At 28.6% G+C, this 7,151-nt stretch overlaps 1 pseudogene; it reads left to right on the forward strand.

Moving 5' to 3' along the window:
• The first annotated feature begins 317 nt into the window (after positions 1-317).
• Positions 318-1,729, forward strand: LOC145571018 (uncharacterized; annotated as a pseudogene).
• Positions 1,730-7,151: the final 5,422 nt, after the last annotated feature.

A 7,151-nucleotide genomic window follows, 5' to 3' on the forward strand; every position in this document is an offset into this window, starting at 1 on the left:
AAGAGGTGTACAATAAAATCATGAGTGCGGTTTCAAAAGATGAGGGAGGTGTTTTCTTCATATATGGCTATGGTGGCACAGGTAAAACTTTCATTTGGTGAACTCTATGCGCTGCTATAAGATCCAAAGGAGAAATTGTGCTCCCTGTTGCTTCAAGTAGAATTGCATCACTTCTCTTTCCCCGAGGAAGAACAACTCACTCTAGGTTTAAAATACCTTTGAATGTAACGGAAGACTCAACATGCAATATAAAACCGGGAAGTGATTTGGCGGAGCTTTTAAAAAAGACAAAGCTTATCATTTGGGATGAAGCTCCTATGGTAAATAAATTGTGTTTTGAAGCACTAGACAGAAATTTAAGAGATGTTTTAAGGCCTTCAGAGCAACCATTTGGGGGTAAGGTAGTCGTCTTTGGAGGAGATTTTCGACAAATCCTTCCAGTTATCTCGAAGGGAAGTAGACAAGACATCGTGTTTGCAACAATCAATTCATCTTATTTGTGGAATTTTTGTGAGGTCCTAAAATTGACAAGAAATATGAGGCTTCAAGTAGGACGATCAAATTCAAGTAATACAGATATAAGAGGATTTTCAGAGTGGATATTAAAAATTGGAGATGGCACAGTAGGAGAGCCAAATGATGGTGAAGGTACTATAGAAATTCCTGATGACAATCTGATAAAGAAAGCAACAAATTCGATTGAAGTAATTGTCAATAGTACTTATTCATCTATTCTTCAGAATTTGTGGGATCCAAAATACTTCCAAGAGAGAGCAATTCTAGCACCAACTCACGAAAATGTTGAAGCTATAAATGATTATATGTTATCTTTAATGCTAGGTGAAGATAAAGTTTAAATTATTACTTCTTGCTTATAAATGATTACTTCTTAATACTACCTCCGTTTCTTTTTAGTTGACACGTATTCCTTTTTAGGAAGTTTCTTTTTAGTTGACACGTTTCCTTTTAGGGTAACTTTTTTGCCTTACATTTATAAGCTACCCCACTTGCTTTTTCATTCTCTCTCACTCTCTCTCTCCTCTCCTTAATATATGTGCCTAAATCAAACGCGTCAACTAAATAGTAACGGAGGAAGTATAATATATAAGAATTTTATTGACTATTACTTGCTATCTTTAATGCTAGGTGAAGAAATAGAGTACTTGAGTTCTGACAGCATATGTCAAGCAGATACAACCATGGGAATTGAAGACTTTTATCCACCTGAGTTCCTAAACACCATTAGATGCTGCGGCTTGCCAAATCACCGGCTAAGATTGAAGGTTGGTGTTCCTGTCATGCTTCTCAGAAATATCGATCAGTCTTCTTGCTTATGTAATGGTACCCGTTTGGTGATAACTCAGCTAGGAAAGTGTGTTGTTGAAGCCAAAATAATTTCAAGTAGTAACATTGGGCATAAAGTGTTCATTCCTAGAATGGGCCTAAGGCCATCGGATAATACCACTTTGCCAATCAAAAGCTTCAACGTAGACAATTTCTATTGGTAGTTTGTTTTGCTATGACAATAAATTAAAGCCAAGGCCAATCACTCTCACATGTTGGTTTATATCTTCCAAGACCGATTTTTAGTCATGGTCAATTTTATGTTGCAATCTCCAGAGTTACAAACAAGAAAGGTTTGAAGGTTCTAATATGCGATAAGGACGGAAATATTGCTAACACTACAAACAATGTAGTATATAAAGAAGTATTTCAAAATTTGCCATGAGAAGGTATTACTAAACACTAATTAATAAATAAATTAATATTCATCATTTGCTAACTTTGTTTTACATCTACATTGTTATACTCTCTAACTTTTTTTGTAATCAATTTTTACATTGCAGTGCTATAATTCATGGACTTTTATTAATGCCCAACAAATGGACGAAGTAGGTAGAAATTGAAAGGCATTAAGTACTTTAATTAGATTTTTGTGGTTAGAGTCGAATAATTTAACTTTTATTCAAACATTGTATGTGTTGGTCTGAAGCTTAAATTGATTTGTTTGTGTTATTTTTTTTCTTCGTATAAGACAATTATTTATTGCATGATTACTTATATGATCAGGGAGCAAGAAGATTTAACAAAAACACTTCTACAACGACATATCATTCACACTATACAGTTGATGATAGTTTTGTTTCATATTTTTATTACTCATTAATTGGATTAATATCACTTTTTTTTTTGACGAAGATTAATATCGCATATTATTAGTTAATCTTATTTAATATTATAAGTCGTGCATCGCACGGGTATTGTACTAGTGAGAGTACTAAATTCAGAACTAATGATCTGAAAGCTCTTATTTTTATATAAATTTAAGGTAACATTAGGAAACCATAAAATATTAACAACAATACGAAGTATATGAAGCAAATTAATTAATAATACTCTTATTTGATAGTAGTGCTTTATGTTCAAGCATTTACGTACTATGAACAATACCAAAGAAAAAGAAAAAAAAAACATATGAGTGTTTTGGATAAAAATAAAAAATAAACATAAGAAAAGAAAGCAAATACTTACAAAGTTGGATTTGGAAGAAATGTTATGTAGGGTTGTAGGAGTACTAATGTACAACTAAAAAGAACTATAGTCTAAAATTGTGACCTCTTTTCAGTTTCTGGTGGACTCTTGATTGTATGTTAAGCCTTAAGATACCAGTTATTTACTTTTTAATAATAGCATGTCTCTATGATTTTGTTTTTAATTATTTTTTTCCCTTTTTGGGGGGAGGAGAATGGAAGTACAATTGTACCTCTATATACCCGGACCATTTGAATCCGCCACTTGTACATACTACGTATTATAATTTGCTATTTTATTAAAAATAAAATAAAATTTTAAACCAAAAGTTTAATTTTAAAAATCTATCCAAATTTTATTGAAAATAAAAAAATAAAATATTTTTTTAATCCTATAAAATTTATCTAAATTTATTCAATTTTTTTTTTCAATACGCCACGTAGTCGCTGTCTCATGATCTGGCTAAAATTTTAGCTTTATATATATATATATATATATATATATATATATATATATATATATAGGGGAGGGATCCGGTAAGAACCCCTCATTATATAAGAATCCTTTCTTATGTAAAAACACCTTATGTTTAAAACTTTTTTCTATGTTCTAATTTTTTTTCGGCTTATGTTCTAAAACTTTTCCTATATTCTAATTTTTTTTCGGTTTATGTTCTAAAACTTTTCCTATATTTTAATTTTTTTCTACTTATGTTCCAAATTATTTCCTACTCCGTATGTTCTAAATTTTTTTTAAGCTTGTGTTCTAAATTTGGTTCCTATGTTCTAAATTATTATTTCAGCTTATGTTTTAAATTTTTTCCTATATTCTAAATCATTTTTTCAGCTTATATTATAAATTTTTTCCTATGCTATAACACCTTATGTTCTAAATTATTTTTCTTATGTTCTAAATTTTTTTTCAATTATGTTCTAAATTTTTGCTATCTTCTAATTTTTTTTTTCCTTGTGTTCTAAAATCTTTCCAATGTTCTAAATTGTTTTCACTGTTCTAATTTTTTTTTTCTATGTTCTAAACATGAACTTCTCAAAATTACAGAAATGCCATTACTAAAGGATTATTTTAGATGGTATGATCAAAACTAATAAAGGGCTGAGATTGGTTCTTATATAAGACCGAGTTCTTATATAGAGGAGGGTTCTTACATGAGCCTTCTTCTCTCTCTCTCTCTCTCTCTCTCTCTCTATATATATATATATATATATATATATATATATATATAAGGGATTCGGTAAGAACTTCTCTTTATATAAGAACCCTTACTTATGTAAGAACACCTTATGTTCAAAACTTTTTTCTATGTTCTAAATTTTTTTCTGCTTATGTTCTAAACTTTTTCCTATATTCCAAATTATTTCCTATGTTCTAATCTTTTTTTTAGCTTATATTCTAAATTTGTTCCTATGTTATAAATTATTATTTCAACTTATGTTCTAAATTTTTTCCTATGTTCTAAATTATTTTTTTTTAATTATGTTATATATATTTTTTTGCATATGTTATAAATTATTTTTTCAACTTATGTTCTAATTTTTTTTTTCTACGTTCTAAATATAAACTCCTAAAAATTACAGAAATGCCATTACTAAATGATCATTTTAGATGGTTAAATCAAAACTAATAAAGGGTTCTTATATAAGGTTGGATTCTTATATAGTGTAGAGTTCTTTTATATATATATATATATATATATATATATATATATATATATATATATATATGTATGTATAACGGTTAGGCATTTTTTTATTCTTACTTTATGTTAAGATTGCAATGTAGTTGTGAAGACGAGTAATTTATGGAATTCTTATTTTCATAACCTCTTATTCAAGGGTAATATGCGTTGTAAAACCATTGGTGATTGACCATGAATGAATGAATTATTCAAGGGTAGTATATACGTGGAATGCACATATGCGGTAAATGTAATAAGCCATAGTGAGTCAGGCTCGAGAAATGGTTGATTTCCATTTTAATTTATGGTTGAATAATATCAATGGGATTGGTCATTATTCACTAGTATATCTCTGCTTCTTAAACGTGTAAAATGAACATATAATACAAACCTAAAGCCCTAGCCAAATTAAATACTCCTCTAAACCCCTTGTATTATTTGCCCCAGACCATTTTCATTGTGCACTAGGATGGATGTTTTGAAAAAAGAAAAAGTTGTCTCACGTTAAATGAGTAAAAATATTTTTTGTTTGGAATGTAGAAAACTATATGGGTATAATTTTTGGAATTATTATAATTTTTTAGAGTAATATACTCCCTAGAAGTTTACTTTTGTCTATTCATAGTTTGTAGGGTAAATAGAGAATAATCAAGAAGAAGAATTTGGACAGATTTGCCCATTTCTTCAAATGGTAATATCAACAGATTTGCAAAAAAAAAAAAAAACAAAAAAAAAAAAATAAAAATAAAAATGCTTCATGGTTCAAATTGAATATCATCAATAAAAAAAAACAATTACAAAAATAAAAGTTTGTATTTCAAATTGCTCATTTAGCAATCAAATCTCACAATATTAAAAATTAATAACAAAAAAAAAAAATCCCTTAAAAGAGAAGGAAGTCATAAAAATAAATCAAAATTCAAAGGCACCCAAGATATGGTGAATGATACTTGAAACTTTGAATGTGAAAAGTGAAAAAGAGAATGAGTCTTATATGGTTTGAATAGTGAATTAGGAGAGTAGCTGAGTATGAATATAGAGAGAAAATATGAACCTTATAAATTAACAAGAGAAAATAAGTACGATTATGAACTTAGAGTGAAAGATGAGAGAAAAAAGGTCATGTTATATGAATGTTCATAAAATAATCAATAAAATTATTCATTTAGTACAATTAACTTTCGTCAAAAAAAAAAAAAAAAAAAAATTACTTACAAAACATTTCTTATCTAAAAAATATGATCTGAGCACAAAAACTGCTTATTTCGAGATAATACTCCTTCTGACTTTGGGTCTGTTCACTTCAGCTTAATTTCAGTTCAGTTTAGTTCAGTTCTGCTTCAGTCACTTCAGTTCATATATCAGTTCATTTTAGTTCAGCTCCTAATTTCCTTCTCTTATAAAATATTCATTTCAGCTCTATTCAGTTTAGTTCATTTCTGTTCAGTTCAGCTTCAATCAGTTCAGTTCAGCTCAATTCAGTAAATATGAACAGACCCTTAAAATAATTGACACAATTCACTTATTTTTCCCTCAAACTTTAACCCTTTTTTTAATATATCATATATTTTTAATAAAAACTTGATATGATATTCCAATAACAAACATTTAGGTAAATTCAACAACAATTAACTTTTTTTTACAACAATTTATTTTTTATATTATCAAAAAAAGATGCATGGTCAAAGTTGGAAAAAAAAGTTCAAGTACGCCAATTATTCTGAGATGGTGGAGTAATTGCGAGGAACATAGTCAAGGTAATAATTCATCAATTAAAAGTATAATAGTATTATGTTGCAATTACTAAAAATGGAGAAATTATGACGTAACATTCCCATGCTAAACTAATGTAGTACAATGATTATTGGACGACATGTTAAAAGCTGATTATTCTTACTAATGTGGATCAACAACTCTAAATTCTTCCAAAAACTATATTAAAAAATAAAATAAAAATGGAGGGTACAAGTACAAAAGAGGTGTACCTAAACCTAAAATGGCCGGCTACCTTAAAATTAGCTAGGTATCTTTGCAGTAAGATTCCATTTGTAATTAGTAGATTCGATTTTATTAAAGCTGAAAATAATAAAATTAATTTAGAAAAGATGATCAAATTGATAGTAATATAATTAAAAAAAATAGATTAGGAAGTGATTATGCATGCTTGCAGAGTAAAAGTAGACACCACTTTGTCTAATTATAAGATTAATAATTAATTAGGCAAAATGTAGTGATTAACAGTAACTAACCATTTAGCTTAAAATGTCAGTGCTAATTTTTTTGTCATAGTAGTAACATGCTTAAGTTAAGTGAATTTAAGGCCGAAAGCTAGCTAGATACCAAAGAATTTTGAACAGATTCCAAGTGGTTTGGTGAAGATTCTATTTGACTTATAAATTTAATAAATTTAGTTTATTGCTATTCATGTCAATTTTTAATAGTATCAACTATCAAGGTATCATTATTACATGTGAAAATCATAAGGTTTTGTTGCATTATTGCAACATGTAATGTTATGTTTGCCATATTTCAGAAGCATGAAATTTGTCGATATTTTAAAGATTTCCTTTTTCATATCAACCTCTCTTTAAACTACGGCGGATCTAGAGATTGAGCAATGGATGTATTGAATCTGTTAGTCCCTTTGCAGCGATTATCACAAGGGTCTATTGTCTATAAACGTAACTAAATCATTTTCAGGGTAACTAAGGACATGTTCTGATTTACTAAATCGAGCTGAACTGTTTATGAGAGAAGGAAATTAGGAACTGAACTGAACTGAAATTAAGGTGAAGAGAACAGGTCCTAAATACTTCCCTAATACTATGCTTTCCAATGTATGTAATTTAGGAAAAATACACTTTAATAATCCCAACTATTGCCGATTTACCTACAATAATCCCAACTAAAGTTTCGTTTTTAA

Source organism: Chenopodium album, chromosome 12, assembly GCF_948465745.1.
Source record: "Chenopodium album chromosome 12, dcCheAlbu1.1, whole genome shotgun sequence".
In the NCBI taxonomy this organism is placed as follows: domain Eukaryota; kingdom Viridiplantae; phylum Streptophyta; class Magnoliopsida; order Caryophyllales; family Amaranthaceae; genus Chenopodium; species Chenopodium album.